At 40.6% G+C, this 24,522-nt stretch overlaps 1 long non-coding RNA gene and 1 pseudogene across 1 annotated transcript; one reads left to right on the plus strand and one right to left on the minus strand.

Annotated features, from left to right (window-relative positions):
* Positions 1–750: 750 nt before the first annotated feature.
* Positions 751–9,979, plus strand: LOC126868801 (glucose dehydrogenase [FAD, quinone]-like; annotated as a pseudogene).
* Positions 9,980–17,944: 7,965 nt separating this feature from the next.
* On the minus strand, positions 17,945–21,449 carry LOC126865761 (uncharacterized). Its single transcript, XR_007689657.1, has 3 exons — positions 21,365–21,449; positions 18,819–21,287; positions 17,945–18,740 (listed from the first exon to the last, which is right to left on the minus strand). It is a non-coding gene; the product is annotated as an uncharacterized LOC126865761 (long non-coding RNA).
* Positions 21,450–24,522: the final 3,073 nt, after the last annotated feature.

Consider the following 24,522-nt stretch of genomic DNA (forward strand, 5'->3'; position numbering starts at 1 on the left):
CACATTGGCGTTTTTCATACTGTTACGACCGTTCGCGGAGAGACGCGGTCGCGAGGAAAACGCGTCAGCGAGAGGCGTAAATTCTCGCTACGATTCGGTGAATCGACGCCGCGAAGTAGTCGTTCCCCTGTTTCGTTTAGGATAACAGAGGTGGTTGATATGAATATGACACAGTAGTAAGTTATATTTCACCGTTTATTCCACAACTTATAACGAGGATAGTTACACTGGTGCGTATGTACGAGATGAGCGAGTGACTGAGTGATCTGCGGGTGTGTATACCCGCTCGAAGGATGTTGACCGTTCGAAGGATGCAAAAACAGTACTCTTGGAAGACGTTGCTGTCTCGGAGGAGAGCTAAGGATGAGTGTGTCTAGCGCATGGGACCATCGGATTTGTTGGTGCCGATGTTATTTAGGAGAGTGAGGGAATAGGCTTCGTTTTTAATTGGTTAAACGAAGGGTCTTAACCGTCCTCGAGAGAAAGTTGTTAGTGGGAGGAAAGTTGCAGCGTACGTGACAAAAACTGACTTTCCCTTGTTAAGCCGTGGTAGACAATAGTCTCTAGAAATTCCTCCGAACCAGATGTTTGTTTCGTTTGAAGGACCTTTTCTAGGAAATTTATGTGATTTATGGAAGGTCCTTGACATCATGGAAGATACGCTGCGAGTATCCGAAGACATCTGGTTGCCATATTGCCTGCGGTGTGTGGCCTCGGCTAGGTAGAGTGTTACGCGACGTAACACATACTCTTAAGCTTCCCAGTACATGCAGCGCATTTGGTTGTTCCTTACTCTTCGATGAATGTCCCTTCCAAATTACTAAAGGCGTCTTATGATTTCATAGTCGTGGCCGGTGGTTCTGCAGGTATATATTTTCATAATGTCAATACAAAGCTCCATTATAAATGTTAGAAGATAGATGGGTATTGTACGAGCGAGGAATGAAAGGGAGGAAGACAAAAGGGAAACGCCATGAGACGAGTATATCACATATGTATTGAATGAATGAATATGCAATAAAAGAAATTCGTTCCTGTTTGAGATGTACAAGCGGAAAGGGGGTGATTCTACGCGAAAAAAGAAGTCGAAAATATAGAATAAAAATAAAAAAAAATTTTTTTTTTAATTTTTCCATCGAGACAACGATCTACTGTGAGATCCGTTATAACGAGACGTGATAAAGTGCACGAATACCAAGCGGAAATTCAAAGTCGATTTTCTCGAAAACAAAGCCTCAAACGAAAAATTTTTATTCTATATTTTCGACTTCTTTTTTTGCGTAGAATCACCCCCTTTCCGCTTGTACCACCAGTTACCAACCACCCTGTATATATTAACGATGAAATTTGAAATCCTTATTTCCTTCATGTAAACAATTTTAGGCTTATTTTGTAATCGTATTTTGAATTTACCCGGAGTTTTGTTTCATGACTTCGATAAATTTTCTCCCTTCCTCGATTTTTTGAAATTAAACCAGGAACTTTTGATTTAAAATATTTGTGACGTTTAAATAGATTAGGTTTTCTTACGTATGTTCAATTTACAATATTCTATCAATTTACACGTTACAATTAACAATTTACGATTAATATAGGAGCCGTGATGGCAAATCGTTTGTCCGAGATAGAAGATTGGAACATACTTCTTCTGGAAGTTGGTGGCGATGGAAGCATTCTTTATGATATTCCTGCTTTTTCCGATAGTCTGCAGCTCACTGATATCGATTGGGACTACAGAGTGGAACCGAATGAAAATTACTGTCGAGGTAAATAATATCGAATAATACCTAAATATCACACTAATAAGTATTTAATAATGAAAGCAATACTGTATTCGGCATTCATGCATGCGTAACGCTTTATTTTGTATGTTGACAAAAGTGAATTGGGAAAGAGGAGATAAATAAAATCGTGAAAAGATTGTGAGGTGTAATTTATGGCAATGTGAATATATATGGAGCGACCAAATAAGTAACGCTTTTTAGAACAGTGATACACCGTTATTTTTCAATTTTAACGAATATTTACCCTACAACTACCAAAGATGTCAAAACGACGGATCTAGGATTATCTTTTCTATTTTGTGCAGTGATTGTCGCTGCCAAATGAAAAGAGAAGTTGCGTTTCGTCCCGGGACTACCAGTGGACTCGTCAGTAAGGCTATGCCCGGTAGTCCCTGCCTTAGACGTAGAGGGAATCTTGCTAGGTGCGGTATTTGTATCATTCGCCCGTATATTCGACCGCTAGCGAGATAAACAGACTCGTTGTCGTCGTAGCCCTCTGGTGTGGGCGGTTGGTACCCGCGGATCGCCCGGGAGGTGTTGCGCCGCGTTGATGCCTCGACCTGTCGGTGTCCTATTGATACCGATCCGCCACACTATAATTACTAGAACCATTCAGATGTTTTTGTCAAAATTAACTCTCTCTTCTATTTAGACGTATATTTAATTGTATAAGTCTATTTAGTTTAACTAATGTCACTTGAATTATACTGATTTATATATTGAATATTCAGGTACGTTTGGCCAGTTCTAATGTTTCGAAACACTAACATCGCCTTAACCTTTTTTTTCTTTTTTTCTGCACGAGGAGGGAAAAATGCATTACGCATACACAGTAGTCTGTGCCATTGAGTTATCTGGGATTCAGCAAGATGGTGGCACCGTACCCACTAAAACCCGCTCTTCATTTTTCACTATTAAAACGGTACTCGAAGTTCCAACCTTGAAACTACCATACGGCATTACTTCAGGGTTGGCCTCTATTTAAGTGTACCTATCATTTTGAAGTTGGAAGGATATATCTTCTCCGTCTTCCTCTCCTACCTGTTCTGCCTTCAACTTCTTTCTCCTTGGTCTGACATGCCTTCATCGCTTTGGTGCAGAATCGCGCGAATCGTTGCCAGAGCTCATCGTCACTCGCCACCTTCTTTATTACATCATTATCTATCTTCATCTCCGTTCCAGAGTCGGTTTCAAGAGCAGCTCTTTCCACTGGCCACCTCAAACATATAAATAGTACATGCTCGGCATCATCCTGATCGTCCCCACATTCCCAAGAACTTGTATGTGACTCTTTGCAGATTCTGTACCGATAATAGTTGAAAATGCCATGACCGGTAAGAATTTCCATCGTATAATAATCTATAAAAAAGTGTTGGGTCTGCTATCAATTTTTTTGTCCAATTATTAGGATTGTATAATGCGCATACTGTCCTCCATTGATCCTCTGCCGACTGATAATATTCTTCATGCATATGTTGCACGTCCTGTCCATTTAGTGCGGCAAGGCTCTTCTTCAACGCGTACTTCTTCGTCAGCTGCCTGGCCTTGATATGTATGGACTGCCCGTCACGACGCATAGGGCCTCATGGGACAGCGTTCTGTACGCTATTGATGTGCGTACTAACGCGGCTCTTTGTGCTCCTTTCAAAATATTTCTATTCTTCTCAAAGCTCAGGGCATATCATCCCTCTTTGGGTCATCGTGCAATTGGGGCGGCGGCAGTGCCTCGTCAGATAGATGAGCCCTTATCCGATTAGGCCAAGATGGTTTGGGTCAGTATCGTACTTTCCTCCCCGCCAATCGCTACCCGGGGGTAGCGAGAGCACGGCCCAAGCTAACTGCAACCTTTCTTTTTTCTTCTTTTTTTCGCGAGGAGAGCAAAATGCTGTTACGCATGCTCAGACTGGACTATGTGGGACTCGGTCGATGGCGTTGCCATACCCACTAAAAACCCCTCCTCTCTCCACTCCGCTTCTTTTTTTTTATATTTTACGTGGAGGAAATCCGCACGGACGCCAGGCCGCTTCTGGGGAAAGCGGCGTGGTAGTGTCGGACTCCAACCGACTAAAACCGATAACGATAATCCACGATAACCGTCCCGGCTGCGATCGAGAGAGGCCCGGGAACCGCTGTGAGCGTCGCAACAGGGCTTCCTCCGCGCGCCTAATACCACCGCTGATGGAGCGGTGTGTGACCATTGTCACACCGCGCCTCGTCGCCGGGGCCGCCGTGCCAGGCAGCCTGGTTCCCCTACCGGACTGCTTGGCGGCCGGAGGCGCTGAGCCGCTAAACGCCCAAGCTTGAACTCCACGGGGGGGGGGGGGGCCAGCGCGCTTCGCCAACACCACACGGAATCCCAGGCGATCACCCATCCAAGTACTATCCGTGCCCAGCGCTGCTTAACTTTCGTGATCTAACGGGAACTCAGCGCGGCCAGGGCGTTAGCCTCCACTCCGCTTCTGTGCAAGCATCAACCCCAGAACCGCCTTACGGCATTATTTCAGAGTTGGGCTTAACTACGCATCACTCCCTCATACTTGAGTCCCATTCTCTTTGAATTTCTCCTGCGTCATTCTTGATAGGATGATTTTTCTGCACAAGGCCTAAAACCTTGCCTAGTCGTCTTCCTTTTTTACTACTAGCTCTATTAAATTTTCCGTTGTTAGTGGTGTACCGACGTAACTTTCTAGCTCCGTTCTCTCACGTATCCACCTTGGAGAGTAGAAAAGCGCATGTTCAGCGTCATCGCCTTTACCATTGCAGTCCCAACATCTGGAGTGATCCTCCTTATTAATCATTTTACGATAAGAATCCCATGCCCTCTCAGGATATGCATGGTGAAGTGATCAATATTCCTCCTATATCTTCTAAATAAACATACATCCGCTACCAGTCGCTTCGTCCAATTGTCTTCTCTGCAAAATCGCCACTCCTCCTTCCATTTCCCCACGATGCGTCCCTCCACTGCCATAATCCTCTATTGATAGACCGAGGCGGCACCAGCTCTTGAGCGGGTGTTATACTGCTCCTAATGATCTTCCTTCTTAATGCAATATTTTTCGGCCCGAAGCTCAGTTGTGAAATAAATGGGCATTATGCCCATAAGCACGCACACTGCTGCATGGGTCACTGTACGGGAGGTCGTCGAAACTCTTGTCAATGCGGCCCTTTGTGTCCTTTTCAAGATGTTCCTATTCTTCTTAATCTCTATTACCTTGGTCCATACAGGCGCCGCATATAACACTACCGACTCCCAGGCCCCATAATAGAGTCTTCTAACAGAGTCGGCGGGCTCATTGACATTGGTGAGCAAAGAACAGTAATCTAACCCCAATCTAAATCGAAAAATGAATCCATCATCGAATCCAAAAAAATGTAATCGTACGTGTACAACCAATCAACAACACACATTCGATTATTAATTACTTGCGACGCTTTCAATGCACTTTATCGTAAATTGTGCTCACAGCAATGGAAGATGGTCGTTGCCGTTGGCCACGTGGCAAAGTGCTTGGTGGCAGCAGCACGATAAACGGTATGGTCTACATTCGTGGTGCCAAACGAGACTACGATATATGGGAGCAGCAAGGCAATTCAGAATGGTCCTACAAGAATGTCCTAAGATATTTCAAAAAATCGGAGCATAATAAGAATCACAATTACACCGAGACACCGTATCATTCGTCCGGGGGTTACATAACCGTCTGAGGTGGTATGCCGTGATAGGTACGAAAGGAATACTCAGATGTTAAACGAACGATAGTTTATTAAGAAGCGATTTAACAGACAGACTCAACAAATAACTGGTAACGATTAACAAATAACAATTGACATCAAGAGTTCAATAGACGCGTTGCTATGCAATGTCACTGAGTACTTGTTTATTTCACGGCGCAAGACAGACTGCTGCCCTTTTGTTCTGGATCGAACGGATTCTTCCCTTCGTTGCCCATCGATATCCCCCACTAGCGTGCGTTCATTAGATGTGCCGCCGCGCCTGGCACGTGTATGCTCTTCCGAGAATTCGGCGGAAAGAGCGTGAAGATATCGATGGTACATTGGGCACGTCGGTGTTGCGCTTTGACGGCGTAGCGCTTTGTATCCAGAGCCGTTGGAAAGTTCCCTGGCCCGTGTCGCCACACGTCCAAGAACCACCATTTCACACTCCTCTGGCCGCTTCGTTTGTTCAAGCGGGCAAAGAAATGGGTTACGAGAATAGAGGCGTTAACGGAGAATGGCATACTGGCTTTATGAATCCTCAGGGAACCATTAGAAATGGAAGCCGGTGCTCCACGGCAAAGGCCTTTCTGCGGCTAGCTATGTCGCGCAAGAATTTAGACGTCGCAATGGGAGCGTACGTTACCAAAATTTTAATAGATCCGTCGTCGAAGCGTGCTGACGGCGTAGAGTTCGTTAGAGATAGAGAGACGTTGCGCGTTTATGCCAACAAGGAAGTAATCGTTTCCGCAGGAGCTATCAATAGCCCTTAATTGCTGATGTTGTCGGGAATAGGACCCAAGGAACATTTATCGGAAGTGATTCAGGATTTAAGTGTCGGCCATACTCTTCAAAATCATATAAGTGCGGGAGGCCTTACGTTTTTTATGAATGATACAGTTTCGCTTGTACAGAGCAGCTTGAATAATATTAGCTACATCCTAGAATACGCCATATTCGAAGACGGACCTTTGACCAACTTAGCATCTATAGAAGGAGTAGGTTTTATCAATACGAAATATGCGAATGCCTCTGGCCATTTCCTAAACATACAGTTGCTTTTTTCCTCAACGGGGCAGAACTCTGACAGCCAGAGACGGACTCGTGGATCGAACAAAGAATTCTATGACGACGTATATGGAGAGCTTGGCGATAAGGACCTGTGGAGCGTGTATCCCATACATTTAAGACCGAAAAGTAGTGGTGTTATCAAGCTTCGAAGCAACAGTCCTTTCGATTATCCATTGATTTATCCGAACTGTTTCGACAAAGCGGAGAATATGACGACACTGATCGGAGGAGTTAAGTTTGTGCTTGAGATGAGCAAAATTGCTCCATTTAGGCGTTACGGGAGCGAATTGAATCCTAAACCATTTCCTGGCTGCAAGGATATTCCGTTCTATAGCGATTTATACTGGGAGTGCACGATCAAATTTTATTCTCAGACTATATTTCATCCTGTGGGCACTTGCAAGATGGGGCCTGATTCGGACTCAGAAGCTGTGGTAGATCTTCGGCTTCGAGTTTATGGAGTTACTGGACTACGAGTTATAAATAGTTCCATTATGCCAAGTATAATCGGTGGTAATATTAACGCACCGACTATCATGATCGCAGAGAAGGGTTCCGATATGCTAAAGGAGGAGTGGTTGAATAAACAGAAATACGAATATATATGTTATAAATTAATTTAAAGCGATTGTGAATTTAACTGTCTAAATTTAACTAATGATATTATTAGGGAAAGAGGGAGCAATATAGGAACGCTCAGAAAAAACAATCCGCGAATTGTCTGCAGTATCAACATTCATACGCTGCCATGGACGTACGATTATAAACAAAATTCACAGTAGCGGTAACAATAGATTTCAGAGTTTTTAAGATTGCTCAGTAGAGTGTCTTTCACAACATACGTTAAAGTCAAAGTAATCAGAGGTGATTCCCTTGTTGTGAACGATTACCAAAAAACTTTCAAATCTATACATGGAGCGCGCATATACAGGGTGGTTGGTAACTGGTGGTACAAGCGGAAAGGGGGTGATTCTACGCGAAAAAAGAAGTCGAAAATAATATAATAATATTAATTAAATTATTAAAAATAATAAAAATTTTTCGTTTGAGGTTTTGTTTTCGAGAAAATCGACCTTGAATTTTCGCACGGTACGCGTGCACTTTATCACGTCTCGTTATAACGGATCTCACTGTAGATCGTTGTCTCGATGAAAAAATTAAAAAAAAAATTTAAAAAAAATTTTTATTTTATATTTTCGACATCTTTTTCGCGCAGAATCACCCCCTTTTCGCTTGTACCATCAGTTACCAACCACCCTGTATATTCCATTCAATTCAGTTTGTTTTATGCATTTATTAAATGGGAAAGATAAAGGTAACAAAAATTGATATTGTCAAATTATATTTAAATATACTATTTTACTTAAATTTGATATAAATGTTGCCTAAGGATAAGTAACCAAAACACTAAATAATAATAAATGACCTTGGGAGTATAATAAGAAATGTAAAAAAATTGGAAGATGTGATGAATATGAACTAGTTGGAAATAGCTTCGGGATAATTGATGTTGTATGCATAAAAGAAGTCGGAATAGATATTTTAATTTTTATATAAACGAAATAATGTGTACTTGTGCATCGCGGATCGTTACCCTCACTTTTCGTTAGAAAAGTGTGAACAACGAATCCACGCCCTTAGTTCAGAAGACACATCCACACCGAGCTTTCCTCCGTAATCACACAAGAACGAACTTCACTTGTTCTCATCATGATAGACCAGTCACTTCATCCCTCTACACTTGTGATCTAGACTACAGAGCAGCCACTTCATCTCTATACTTCGTTTACGACATCAGGAGAGTCTATTCAATTGCTACTTCTGCTACATCAAGAAAGTCACCTTCTTTTTATATTCAACTGTAAGGGCCTTGCTCTACTACGAAAGAACATTCAGTGTTCATTTATCGGAGTTTCATACATCAAAGTATCTTCTAAGATATTTATATCATACGTAACGGTGTAACTATTCAGTGTATTAAGTTATTGGAAATATAAATCTTATAACTCTGTTAATCGCAGTGTTATACCACATCAGTCACCCCTATTATCCCACAAGAAACAAGGGGATCGATCTGTTCGTGGTGTCGATTCTTATAATCGTGTGGCGAATGAAAATGGAGTTTTACGTTTCGTCCCGGGACTACCGGTGGACTCGTCAGTAAGGCTATGCCCGGTTGTTTCGACCATTCGCGGGGAGACGCGATCGCGAGGAAGCACGTCAACGGGAGTCGTAAATTCCCGTTACGATTGGATAATCGGCGCCACGAAATGATCGATCCCCTGATCTCGTTTGCGATAATAGGGGTGGTTAAGTTGATTTTACACTGAAATAACGAATACAATTAATGTTTATTCCAACAACTTCTTAACTAGGAATGTACAATTAATTCGATTGATAGCTAGAGTAACAAGGTGTTGTACGCGACGCACGCTTAGATGTTGAAGGTTCAAAAAACGTATAAAGACTGACTTTCTGTAACGATGATGCAGCGGAGGACACTTGCGATGGGTGGGTCTAATGATGCGAGAAAAGCTGATTTGTTAAGACCAAGTTCTTGTTGGGAGAGTGAGGGAAGGACTTCTCTGGTAATAGGTTAATTTTCTGGATTGGTGTGGAAGAGTGGAGGAAGGGTATTAACCGCCCCGAGAGAAAGTTGCTAGTGTAAAACATCGTACATAAGAAAGACGAACTTCTCCTATCTTTCCGTAGTAAACAATAACCTTTAAACAGTGACTTAGTGCAGACGTTTGGTTCGGTCCGAAGGACCTTAGAAATTCCTCTAAGATATATGATCGGCTCTTAAGACTATTGAAGGTACGCAGTGAAGGCATGCGGACATCTGGTTGCCATCCTGTCCGCGGTGTGTGGCCTGGTCTAGATAGAATGTCGCACGACGTAACACAGTGATTACGGTGTTTTCAACGCAGAGAACATCTATAGTTTTTCGTTTTCCTCTTCCCATCGTTAGCAGATTGCTCATCCTTGGGCGAGGCCTGCGAAGCCACACTGATTGTCCACAGTGAACCTAGTTGCCAATTAAAATAATCATTTCTCGCTTACGACTCCACTAGTTGCCAAGAACGACTTATATCTTCTAAATTGTTAAATCTAACTGATTATTCGCTGTGTTAAACCTGTGTTAACGGTGTTTCCAATTATCGAAAACACTTATCGATTTTCGCATTCCTCCTCCCATCGTTGGCAAATATCGCCCGTCTTTGGGTAAGGCTTGCGAAATCGCACAAGTCGCACACAGAGAATGATATTCATTTCACCTTGATCATATCAGATGACAAAATCAAGAAAGAATCGAAAAGATAAAAGACACCTCAGCAAGAAGCGAGCCGAACTTTGGTACAAACGATTAATTCCTGCAGAAGTTAAAAGGGAAGAAAAGAGGCGCCTAGAAGAGTTAGAATTAAATCGCGAAGATTCTGCACCGAGTTTTTCGCCCTCGAGTTCACTTATATCCGAACATTGCGAGACGCATTCCTTCTAATCTCGATCGCCATCGCCTACATCTTACGATAGCGTTTGTCATAAACCGTATTATGCTAATCACCCGAACGAGTAGAAATTAGTTCTCGCCATTAATCCTATCACAATAAGTAAATCTTATCGAACATTTCTGAAACCCTATCCGACCAGTAGCTCGAACATTCACTATATCTATATACATACTTACTATATACTACCGTATAATACATCTATATTTGTATCCGACGATACTTATAACCGCCATTGTAATACCTTTAATCGACTAAAATCGCATAAATTATAACATATTTACATTAATATAACTCAATTGGACGAAATAAATACATTTGTCAATAGCAATTGTCTATTCCGAATAACTTTAATCCTCTCCTGTTCCAGTACTCCTGCGCATAGCAGGTTAGCTGAAAAGTGGAATTCGTTTGCCAGTTGCACTAAACGTTAGTTAACGCTACCCATTAAACGTAAATTATTGGATAAGCACTTACGAAGTAACAAAACCCCGACAGACGAAGGTACAAGGATTGTTTTCCTACAGCCAAGAAGGAGCTTACAGAGGCACTTCCAGACTGGGAATTCAATCTAATAGTTACCAAAAAACGAAGGTACAAGGATTGTTTTCCTACAGCCAAGAAGGTGCTTACGGAGGCACTTCCAGACTGGGAATTCAATCTAGTAGCTACCAAAAGACACGACAGACGAACAATACCCATCACACACTGACACTCCTAGCTTAAAGAAAATAATAATAATAATAACAATAAAAAAATTTTTTTGAAATAGTCCTTAGACTATTTCTGGTGGCAGCAACTACCGTATTAATCAGAAACCTAAATCAATATTTCACACACAATAATATCATTTCAATATTTCCCACCCGATTAAATTCAATTCAAACAGAAAATAAATTAAGCAAAATTTTAATTTTAATACAATTTAAACAAATAAATACGCAACAACTGAAACCGGCGTGCATTACATTTGGCATGTAAAGAGGAGCGAAATGAGCGCTTAAACGTCGAAATATCACCAACGGGAAGAATATTACGGCTAGTTTTCGTCAAAATCGACGAAATCATCGCGATTTGCGAGCTGTTGGGCTTGTTTCGATGCTGAATCGGCCGTGCATTACATTTGGCGTGTAAAATGGAGTGAAAAGAGCGCTTAAACGTCTAAATATCGCCAACGGGAAGGAAATGACGGCTAGATTTCATCGAAATCGACGAAATCTTCGCGATTTGCGAGCTGTCGGGCTTGTTTCGATGTTGAAACGGGCGTTCAGTACACTTGGCGTGTAAAATGGAGTGAAAAGAGCGCTTAAACGTCAAAATATCTCAAACGGGAGGGAAATGACGGTTAGTTTTCGTCAAAATCGACGAAATCATCGCGATTTGCGACTTGTTGGGCTTGTTTCAACGGTGAAACCGTCGTGCATTACATTTGGCGTGTAAAATGGAGTGAAAAGAGCGCTTAAACGTCGAAATATCTCAAACGGGATGGAAATGATGGCTAATTTTCGTCAAAATCGAAGAAATCATCGCGAATTGCGACTTGTTGGGCCTGCTTCGATGTTGAAACGGCCATTCATTACACTTGGCGTGTAAAATGGAGTGAAAAGAGCGCTTAAACGTAGAAATATCCCAAACGGGGGGGAAATGTCGTTTAGCTTTCGTCAAAATCGACGAAATCGTCGCGATTTGCGAGCTGTTGGGTGTTACGTACTTATTTGTTTAAATCGATCAAATTTTTTAATTTTAATTTTATTGAATTTATTTTCTGTTGGAATTGAGTTTAATCGGAAGGGAAATATTGAAATGATATTATTGTGTATGAAATATTGATTTAGATTTCTGATTAATACGGTAGTTGCTGCCACCAGAAATAGTCTAAGGACTATTTCAAAAAAATTTTTTTTTTATTATTACAATTATTATTATTATTTTCTTTAAGCTAGGAGTGTTAGTGTGCGATGGGTATTGTTCGTCTATAGTGTCTTTGGTAACTAGATTGAATTCCCTGTAATTTCGACCAATTGCGGGGAGACGTAATCGCGAGGAGAGACGTCAACGGGGGTCGTAAATCCCCGTTACGATTATAACAATCGACACCACGAATTGATCGATCCCCTGATTTCCGTTGAGATAATAAGGGGTGATTGAGTTGGTATAACACTGGGATTCACAGTATTATAAAGTATATATTTCCAACACTTAGTTACACTGACGTAGAGAAATAAATAGTTAACAACTTGTCGCACGAAGATGCGATAGATATGTACGCTAGAACAGGGCTCTTATAATGGAAATTAATGTGTCAATGGACTTAGCACTATGATATGTTTAGGAGAGAAGATGTATGTTCGACAACACCGAGAACCGACAAAAGATGTGCGTGAAGTATGCGACTCTCGCGCTATGTGTCGACTGCCGCGTTAGGCGTTAGTTGGTAGACTGTCTGTCGCTCTTTTTTTAATACGGAAGAAAAGTTCGGTGTGGGTGTGCCCCTGTGCCTAAAGAACGCGAATTCGTTGGTCCCACTTTCGTTAGGAAAAGTGAGGGTAACGAACCGCGGTGTCGATTGGTCATGACCTGCACTACTGCTCGAAGGGATGAGTAGGGAGTCTCCTACCATCGTGGTGCGTAAATGACTGTGTGCGTGAGAAAAACCTAGCTTGTTTTATTACAGGGCTATTCGGATTTTCCTAATGGGTGCATACCCGCTTTCTCCGTGTTTTAAATGCGACTAATAAACCCAAGGACACCTCTAAAACCGACTGTGTTTCGAGCATATTTTTAAACTTTAGCAATTCTTCAAGACAAACGGATTGAAGACATATGGCGAAACAATGCAGGGAAGTGAAAGTTATGGTGGGTCCTTAGGTTTATTGAGGGTCGAAGTGACGTTACGCAGGTCGGTTGTTGTCCGGTCGCGCGGGCTGGCGTGCAGATGTTTTAGGCGGCGTAACATTCCCAGTCTGGAAGTGCATCTGTAGCACGTTCTTGGCTGTAGGAAGACAAATCTTTGTACCTTCATCTGTCGTGTATTTTCGGTAACTATTTGATTGAATTCCCAGTCTGGAAGTGCCTCTGTAAGCACCTTCTTGGCTGTAGGAAAACAAATCTTTGTACCTTCGTCTGTCGGGGTTTTTGATACTTCGTAAGTGCTTATCCAATAGTTTACGTTTAATGGGTAGCGTTAACTAACGTTTAATGCAACTGGCAAACGAATTCCACTTTTCGGCTAACCTGCTATGTGCAGGGATACTGGCACGGGAGAGGATTAAAGCTGGGTACAATAAATATTTGTCCTCGTTGAACGGATTTTTATTTGAATGTCGAATTGCTCAGATTGTTACCTATATATATGTCGGAGATGAAAGGAAAACCGGAGCCTTCCCTTTGCAATTTTGAGGAAGCCTTCTAATGCTTTAGCCTAGATTTTATCATAACTGTAATCAAGCAATTGTCATTTGTAATTGTTTGATATTTGTGAAAGCGAAAGTGGGTTCGAGGTGACAACTGGTCGCCGAACGTAGCCACGGTCACGGGATAAACGTTTTGCCTGACGAAGGTGTGGATCGGTTGTATTGTTCTCCCTAGAAATCACATAGAATTGTACTTTAGAGATGTCGATATAATGGGACACACGTTGTATTAGGAATCAATCTCCAGACAGAAACTGCCTAGTAACGGCGTTTGGATCTTTCTCGATGTTTCCAAAGAGTATACAACAAACTTTTGACAGAAATTGCCTAGCAACAACGATTGGAACCTTCTCGATGTCTCCAGCGAGCATATAACAAACAAATGCAATCGTATAGCGAAAAAGATTTTCATCTGATATTCATTCGTGTGATCGCCTTGGAAAGTGATACATCGAGCAATTTACCGAGTGTCTCAGCAATCGTATTTTTGTGTTTAAAATTATTCTACGCATAGTAAAGATTTATCCCGTTGACCGTGGATTCGTTTGAACCCCGGAAAATTGTTAATAGCGTTAATTAAATTCATTATACGTGTAATATCGTGATATAATGTGTTTACAAAGAGTGGACAATAGAGATGTTAATCAGACAGAAAAAGACGATTGTTGTTCAACCTGAACTATTCACGCCAAACGCACAGAAAACAGCGCAATCCACACTCTCTCGGCAACGCCACTCGCAACCTCTGTCTCCGCTCAACTCGCACACGGCTCCTCGACTCGCACTCTGCTTTTCGACTCGCACTCTGCTTTTCGACTCGCACTCTGCTTTTCGACTAACGCTCTGGCCGTTGCCGCATTCTGTTGCCTTTTTCCTAGGCCCACCGCACACGTGTTCTGCAGGCGCTCGTGGCCAGGGTCACGTAGGTCTTTTCCACGAAACTATGCACTTGAAAAGACCGATGACACATTGATGGGCCCGACGGCGCCTCGGCTCTCGCGACATTGTTCATGGTTCGCCCGATATTTCTTAGGCCTTTCGTCCACGATACTACATACGTAAAACCTATCAATCGTTAATCTCATTATTCGTTAAATTTATTAATCGTAAGACATATTATTCGTTCCTCTTATTGTTCGATAAATTTATTATTCTTTAATCTAATTATTAGTTAAACTTATCGTTTGTTAATCTTATCATTTATTAAACTCATTATTTATAATATTTTGTAAAATCTTATTTATTCGCGTAAATATATTCTCTGTTTTCGTAAAACAATGGCTAATTCAAACGAAGAATCATTATGCGCCTTAAATCCTAATGATAACCCGACATATATATGTCGGAGATAAGAGGACACCGATGCCTTCCCTCCGAAACCTCGGGTAAATCCATAAAAACATTGTAATTAAAATCTACAGTTGTAATTAAACGATTTGCCGTCACTCTACCCAATTGTATTCGTTTGAGACTTGTGACAATGAGCTTGGGCTCAAGGCGACAATTAGTCGCCGAACGCGGCCGCGGTCAACGGGACGAACTCTCCATCTAACAAAGGCATTGAGTAACCCTATAGCTCTCCTTAAAAGAAAGATTTGTAGCGGCACGTGGCAGTAAACATTCCAACGGTTTCTGTCCCGTAGCTCGCCACACGCAGATCCTATTCTCCGGGCAGGATGTTTACCAGATGTCAACGCGTCTCCGCAGTACGTGATCGGCTAGCCCAAGGACCGTTATAAACACTAATATCTAGTTACGTAGAATCCCTCAACAGATACACAGTCTTTGTCCCAGTTACAGGAAGACAGGAGAGACCTATTTTTCCACGAACGAAGTCTCCCACTAGCAACCCTCCCTCAAGGGCGGTTAGCATCCTTTTCTAACTACCGATATGGAGATTGGCCAATTAGCAGCAACGTCAATTTCCCTTACTTTCCGAACGTGTGATATCCCAGACGAATCCGATGATCTCGTGTCCTTAGACACACCCCGTCACAGTTTTCCTCTGGGGTATCACCGGGACGGAAAGTCATTCTCTCTTGCGACCTCACCGACAAAAAGAGATTAACGCCTTACGGTCAGTGAATATCAACACAGAATCCGACTTAGATTTTTGCGAGTGCGTACGACTACCGTCCCGTTGTCCGCGGACTCGTTATGGAACCTAAGATCATTGTCACTAGCGTCGCGAGTGTGTGGTCATTGTGAGTTTGTGTCAACTCTGTGACAATTACGTGTGTGTCAATAAAAATAACTTCAGTGTAAAAGAAAACATGGATAGCTTCAGTGAGGAATCCTTACCTGTCCCAAGCCCCCGCCACGAGGACGACTCGGGCTCAGACTCGGAACTTGACTCCACATATATATATATATATATATATATATATATATATATATGTCGGAGATGAAAGAACACCGGAGCCTTTGGAACTTTGGATAATCCCGCAACATTGTAACCTAGAGTCTACTATAGCTGTAATTGAACAATTGTAGTTATTCAATCCGATTGTAATTGTTCGAGAGTTGTGATAATGAGCTTGGGCTCGAGGCGACAGTCAGTCGCCGAACGTAGCCGCGGTCACGGGATGAACGCTTTGTCTAACAAAGGTATGGAGTAATTCTATAGCTCTCCTTAAAAGAAATATTCGTGGCGACACGCGACAGTAAACATTCCAACGGTTTCTCTACCGTGGCTCGCCACACGCAGACCCTATTCTTCGAGCAAGATGATTGCCAGATGTCGATGCGTCTCCGCAGTACATGTTCAGCTAGCTCGAGGGCCCGTAACTTTCCCTCGAGGGCGGCTAGCATCTTTTTCTAACCACCGATATGGAGATTGACCAATTAGCAGCAACGCCAATTTCCCTTACTTTCTGAACGAAGGCTTTTCTCGACGAATCCGATGATCTCGTGTCCTTAGACTCACCCCATTATAGTTTTCCTCTGTGGCATGATCGGGACGGGAAAGGCATTCTCGCTCGCGATCTCATTGATGAAAGGAGTAACTCTTTACGACCAGTGAATATTACGCGTCCGACTTAGATTTTGTGAGTACGTTCATCTATCACCCCGTCGATCGCGGATTCGTTATTGAACCTAGGATCATTGTCATTAGTTTCTTGAGTACCTAACTACCGCGGTTACTTGTCCGGTTCTATAATAATCGTATTTGCACTAGTCAATGTCTTCTCTATTGCATAACGACAACGTGTAACCCAAACGAAGATTCGTTTCACGCCCCTAACCCTAATTCTAATGTAAACCCGACATATATAATAACCTAAGCAATTATACGTCCAAATAAAAATCCGTTCAACGAGGAAAAATATTTATTGTACCCAGCTTTAATCCTCTCTCGTGCCAGTATCCCTGCACATAGCAGGTTAGCCGAAAAGTGGAATTCGTTTACCAGTTGCATTAAGCGTCAGATAACGCTACCCATTAAACGTAAAAAAAATGATAAAAATAAAATATTTTGAAATAGTCCTTAGACTATTTCTGGTGGCAGCAAATACAGTATCAATTAGAAATCTAAATCAGTATTACAAACACAATAATATCAATTCAGTTTATTTCCCTTCCGATTAAATTCAACTTAAACAAAAAAAAAAAAAATTTTTTTTCAGTAAAATTTAAACTTAAGATTTGATCGATTTAAACAAACAAATTGATACGTAACAGACGCTTAAACGGTAGTGCATTGCATTTGCAGTGTAAAATGGAGATCAGCGAGCGCTTAAACGTCGAAATATCACCAACGGGAAGAATATTACGGCTAGATTTCGTCAAAATCGACGAAATCTTCGCGATTTGCGAGATATTTTGATTGTTTCGACGCTTAAATGGTTGTGCATTGCATTAGCACTGCGAAATGGAGTTCAACGAGTGCTTAAACGTCGAAATATCTCCAACGGGAAGGAAATGACGGCTATTTTTCGTCAAAATCGCGATTTGCGAGATATTTTGATTGTTTCGACGCTTAAATGGTTGTGCATTGCATTAGCACTGTGAAATGGAGTTCAACGAGTGCTTAAACGTCGAAATATCTCCAACGGGAAGGAAATGACGGCTATTTTTCGTCAAAATCGCGATTTGCGAGATATTTTGATTGTTTCGACGCTTAAATGGTTGTGCATTGCATTAGCACTGCGAAATGGAGTTCAACGAGTGCTTAAACGTCGAAATATCTCCAACGGGAAGGAAATGACGGCTATTTTTCGTCAAAATCGACGAAATCTTCGCGATTTGCGAGCTATTTTGATTGTTTCGACGCTTAAACGGTTGTGCAATGCATTTGCACCGTAAAATGGAGTTCAACGAGCGCTTAAACGTCGAAATATCTCCAACGGGAAGGAAATGACAGTTAATTTTCATCAAAATCGCGATTTGCGAGATATTTTGATTGTTTCGACGCTTAAACGGTTGTGCATTGCATTAGCACTGTGAAATGGAGTTCAACGAGTGCTTAAACGTCGAAATATCTCCAACGGGAAGGAAATGACGGCTATTTTTCGTCAAAATCGACGAAATCTTTGCGATTTGCGAGCTATTTTGATTGTTTCGACGCTTAAACGGTTGTGCATTGCATTAGCACTGTGAAATGGAGTTCAACGAGTGCTTAAACGTCGAAATATCTCCAACGGGAAGGAAATGACGGCTATTTTTCGTCAAAATTGACGAAATCTTCGCGATTTGCGAGATATTTTGATTGTTTCGACGCTTAAACGGTTGTGCATTGCATTAGCACTGTGAAATGGAGTTCAACGAGTGCTTAAACGTCGAAATATCTCCAACGGGAAGGAAATGACGGCTATTTTTCGTCAAAATCGACGAAATCTTCGCGATTTGCGAGCTATTTTGATTGTTTCGACGCTTAAACGGTTGTGCATTGCATTAGCACTGTGAAATGGAGTTCAACGAGTGCTTAAACGTCGAAATATCTCCAACGGGAAGGAAATGACAGTTAGTTTTCGTCAAAATCGACGAAATCTTTGCGATTTGGGAGCTATTTTGCTTGTTTCGACGCTTAAGCGGTAGTGCATTGCATTTGCAGTGTAAAATGGAGTTCAACGAGCGCTTAAACGTCGAAATATCTCCAACGGGAAGGAAATGACAGTTAGTTTTCGTCAAAATCATCGAAATCTTCGCGATTTGCGAGCTATTTTACTTGTTTCGACGCTTCTACGGTAGTGCATTGCATTTGCAGTGTAAAATGGAGTTCAACGAGCGCTTAAACGTCGAAATATCTCCAACGGGAAGGAAATGACGGCTAGATTTCATCGAAATTGACGAAATCTTCGCGATTTGTGAGCTACTTTTGTCACGTCCCGCGCTCCGCACGCGCCGTAACAAGAACAAGAATACCATTCTATACAAAACGCGCGAATAAGGATTTGAATGCACAAACGAACACACGGCGCTACGAAACTAAAGGAAGGATTAATAAAACGAAGGCGACTAATAGATCCAACAAATAAACAAAATACATATGCACACAACTCTAAATAAACCTACCAATAACCGACTTGCAATTTGAAAACCTATGGATCAATATAATATAAATCCAACCAGTATAAAATAAAATAAATAGAACCAGCTAATGGATTGAACGAGTTACAAACCAAACAAATAAACCAGGAAATAAGAATAACTACAAAAGGGGAAATAATTGAAACGCCAGGAATACATGTATATATAAATATATTTTAATCAATCAACTTGGAGAGTTACATATAAGTATAAACATATATGCCAAACATGTAATGGACTAGTAAATATTAGAGACAGTACTTCCAATACTGTGCAACAAATACAATATTATCAATTTATGAAAATAAGTATATATGAAGTCAAAAGCTAATAGTCTAACGAATACATAAAACATACAATATTGTATTATTAAAGAAATAAATGTTATGTTGTCAGAAACATATATATATGTGTGCGCATTCTATCAAACAGTAATCTAAGATACATACTTAAAACTGGCCTACATTCCGGTAAAGAATTATAAAATAAGAACTACATTACGAAACTTGCATGTCTATATATAAATATATAAATTATATTCTAAACTAAACTACTATTAATGTATGCGCATTCTACATTATTGATTCAAATCGATAATCTAAGATACATACTTAAAACTAGCCTACATTCCGGTAAAGGATTATAAAATGAGAACTACATTACGAAACATGCATGTCTCTATATAAACATATAAATAATCTATATTCTAAACTAAATCACTACTAATAATCTACAAAAGAAATAGAACACACAACGCAACACTTGGGACTAAGCGACAACCTGTCGATAGGCCAAACGCTCAAAATAATTAACAGCGCAACGACTTGAGGAATTGCGTACAGAAATTCTACCATCAAACACAAATATGTAAACACACATTAAACACACAATAATCTAGAAACAAAACCTCCCATACTATGTTGTCACAATACAAGATATATATGTAGATATGAAATCAAATAATTAACACATAACCTCAAATACACAACATTACATCGCTAAAGAATCTAAATGAAAATCACATTACCAGAAATATATACATATATACGTGTGCGTGTGCGTGTTCTATCTCATTAAATGAAGTTAATATAAAATAAATAATTGACATTTCATTTCGTATGAATACTACACTGCCAGGAGAAATATGCATATGAATACGTATATATATATATATATATATGTATGTGTGCGCGTATGTTTTATATTATCGAACACTCTATAAAATAAACTACTCAAAACAATAAATAACGCTATCGAAGAATTACAAAACATTAGCCATATTAAAATGACACACAACATAAATATATATATATACGTATATTCACACGAACAATACTATTGTCACATTAAACAATATTAATAAATAAATGTTCTAATTGCGGTAGAATAAGGAAAAACGTGCGACAGACGGAAAATTACTTCGATATCAAACAAAACTAAAGACCCGCCACTATAACCTTACTGATGACATTTATGAGCAGCCATGTTAGATTTACACGCGTCATGGCGACAGGAATATTAGGGATTAATGGAAGTCAGGCGCGAGAAACGAATCGTCAAAACACATTGTTAACACTTTTCTTTAATAAATTCTATGCGCAACTACAATTGTAAAAAAATATATATATATAATTAATTAAAAAGGGAGAAATATAAAATTAAATAAATACACATATATTTAACAAACATAAAATAGATAACCTAACACTATCACATTTAAAATGTATATATATATATATATATATATATATATATATATATATATTGAACACAAAACAAAATACATCTAAAAAATAATAATAATAAGGAACATCAAACAGCGAACCAACGAAATTGAAGCAGCTACACTAAATCAAAATCGTAGCAAGGAGCTCCAGGACAAAGTTCGCTGAACTCACGCATACACCAATAACGCACAACAGGGGAAATTCCCTTTCTCCCAGAAGCATGGTGACGAAGATGTGCTTCCAAAACCTCTCCGGGAATTTCATTTGCAAAACGAACTTTCACACAACGATCGGTATCAACGATTTCAACCAGAGGGGGTTCCCACTCCAATACGACGGTCTCTGCATCGAAGAAACTCTCATCGAAAGTAACCAAATCGTCAAGGCTCAATTCCGAGGGAAATCCACGGCCTTGGCACCAATGTCGAATAGTTCCTCCAACCACTCTGATACTTGTGGTTCATCACAGGGCCGCATGCGTTTGATGGGTCTTCCCGAGTCGCCCATGGATTCTTCGGAATCCCTCTTTCGCTTGCGCTGAAAACAGCACAATATAGTTAAATAAAACGAAACAGGACGAATCAAGCGGACTAAAAACAAGACTAAATACGCACCAGGGAAGTCTGGATAGGAACCTCTGATGGAAATGACTCCGCAAACATTGTTCGAACGTCGATCACCGAAGCCTAGGGAAATAACAAAAAAAGGGGAAAAAGGATCAAAATCACAAAAACAACCATAAAATGCAAATATCCAAACTTACGCAAAACAACTCGAAGGAGGAGGTCCTTGTTATGGGAGAGCAGCGGAATTGCGCGTGTTGCCCGAGCAAACATTGAAATGATAATGATGCTGCAGCCGCCAGCCCTTGCACGCGCCGAAGAAACACCGGTAATTCCCACGGTGCAGCGCGTGGAAGTCTCTCGCGGAAAGGACTAGATCAGCATGGAATGCTTCAAATCTCCTAGACGCTAGCTCAGCAGAAACACAGGACCGATAAAAACTAAGTCGAAATACGGAATTTACATTTTGTCACGTACGATTCCAAGAAACCCAAACTGCAACATCCCGATTCCCACGGAAGCGTACCCCCAGCGGACCACCACCCCGTGGGGGATGGCATTATAAATAAGCGAAGCAACATAGAGCAGCGTTCATTCTTCTTGCGTTCATTATAATTTGTGTTCATTGTTATTACGGATCATTCGTATTACGTTCTTTATTCTTGCGTTCATTCTTCTTGTGCTCATTATATTTTGTTCATTGTTACTACGTTCGTTATTGCGCTCATCATTGCGTTTAGAAATTTTGTATAGTATTTTGCGTTTCGGGGTCTTTAGTTTTTCGGTAAAGAAAAGAGAGTCGCGATTAAGTAAAAGAAAATTTTATCTTTAAAGTCCTCATTTCATCGCTTAGACAGAAACGCGCATTGTAATTGCGGTATTAATCCAGTTAGTAAATTGTTCAGTCTGTATCGAAATAGATAAATAAAGTAAAAATTGATAGTAAACTATATTCGAGTCCAAGTAATAAACCCAACAAAAACTTCGACGACCACCGGAGCAGCTGAGGTAATGGCGCCAGACAGCACCTACTCCTCAAGGTAAGAAAATTAATTTTGTAAATTTCCTTCTTCTCTGATAATTTCGTTGCCCTCGAGAATCGAATTAGAACTTCTTATCATCGATCTCGTTTTATTTTCGTGAACGGTTTTGAAGATAGTATCATTGTTTAAACTTTGAACAAAGGAGTTGTCCGCTGTGTCGGCTTGTGCGAACGGTGTTTTCAGTTACTGAAATACTGATCTTCGCATTCCTCCTCCCATTGTTGGCAAAATATTGCCCGTCTTTGGGCAAGGCTTGCGAAATCACACGAGTCCCACACAGAAAGGACTATTAAATACATCGTCGGGGTCAATCGAAAATTAAGAGTAATACCGGCATTGCTATTAACCGATATTCTTGCCATCATTGCATGCGATTGTAAGAAAGAAATAACAGAACAATTTCCCTTCGAAAATTTAATCAAAGGATCGTTCTAACGGCATACTACAGCGAAATTAAAAGAGAAGAAGAAGTCAAACGTAAAAATAAATTTATATAAAACAACGAAAAATCTCACATTCCTATCCAATCCAGCAACGCTAAAATATATATATATATCCGGCTAATAAAATATATATAAAGGCAATAATCTAAGCAATTCTACATTCAAATAAAAATCCGTTCAACGAGGACAAATATTTATTGTTCCCAGCTTTAATCCTCTCCCGTGCCAGTATCCCTGCACATAGCAGGTTAGCCGAAAAGTGGAATTCGTTTACCAGTTGCATTAAGCGTCAGTTAACGCTACCCATTAAACGAAAAAAATAATAGAAAATATATTTTGAAATAGTCCTTAGACTATTTCTGGTGGCAGCAACTACCGTATCAATTAGTAATCTAAATCAGTATTACAAACGCAATAATATCAATTCAGTTTATTTCCCTTCAGATTAAATTCAAACTCAAACGAAAAAAAAAAAAAAAAAATTCAGTAAAATTTAAATTTAAAATTTGATCGATTTCAATAAACCAATACGTAACAGATTAGTAGATTAAATTTTTGGTGGCAGCGGTGGGATACGCTTCACGGAGGATTAAAGTTGGTTTAAACGGTTCGATACGCTCCATAGAAGATTAAAGTTGTCACGCTTGTCAATAAAATATATATTTAAGAAACAATGGCGACTGTAGTGGAATCGTTTGACGAAGAAATGGTTTTGACATTGTCGGAAAAGCTTAAAGCATGGGATGCGAATTTTCGCGATATGAGTGCAAAACTCGCCGAATTACAAAGCGGTTTATTCGAACTTAAAACAAAACAGGAACCTAAAACACCCATATCGCCGCCGACAACGCAACAAGAAACGGTCCAGACGGGTGGACATATCCAGCCAATTAAGCTAAAAGACGCGATCGAATCGGTGCCAGTGTTTGACGGATATCGACCATCGGTATTCCATTTTTTAAGAGCTTGTGAACGCGCGCGAAATATGATTCCCAGATATCAAGAACCTCAATTGGTAAAATTGTTAGTAAATAAGCTTCGTGGACACGCGTTCCTCGCCATCGAAGACACGGAATTAATGAGTTTAAATGATTTCAGAAACAAATTAAAGGATCTATTCGGCCCAAAGAAATCTCTTAACGAATATAAAGGGGAATTAGGAACGATATTTCAACGACCCGGGGAAGACATATTAGACTATATGGATCGCGTTAGAAATCTTAGATTGGCAATAATGGATGGAGAAAGAGGCGACTACGGCATCATATCCCCCGACATCCAAGATACTATAGATTGGGAAACGAGAGAAGCTTTCGTTAAAGGACTTCCGAACGAGGTATATGTACGAGTAAAAATAGCAGGGTACCATACTTTAGAAGATGCGTATCGTCAAGTCGTCAAAGCAACACACGAATTGAGACAAATAACCGATAGAACGCGACCCCATCGACCGACACCCTCGAACTATTACAGACGCGACAACGCACGTCCTTCGAACACTAACAACAATATCAGAAACAACCGCCAAGATCGAAGATCGGTACCTTCATCGCAGAATTTTTCGAATACTACTAGACAAAATATCACGTGTAATTATTGTAAAAAACCCGGGCATTTAGTGAAAGACTGTTACAAATTTAAAGCCCGAGTAGATGCCGGATTAATCGTACCCTATGCTTCGAGACCATCGGGAAACCAAACACGTCCTTCGGGAGAATGGGAC

The sequence above is a fragment of the Bombus huntii genome, chromosome 1 (genome assembly GCF_024542735.1).
Source record: "Bombus huntii isolate Logan2020A chromosome 1, iyBomHunt1.1, whole genome shotgun sequence".
Classification (NCBI taxonomy): domain Eukaryota; kingdom Metazoa; phylum Arthropoda; class Insecta; order Hymenoptera; family Apidae; genus Bombus; species Bombus huntii.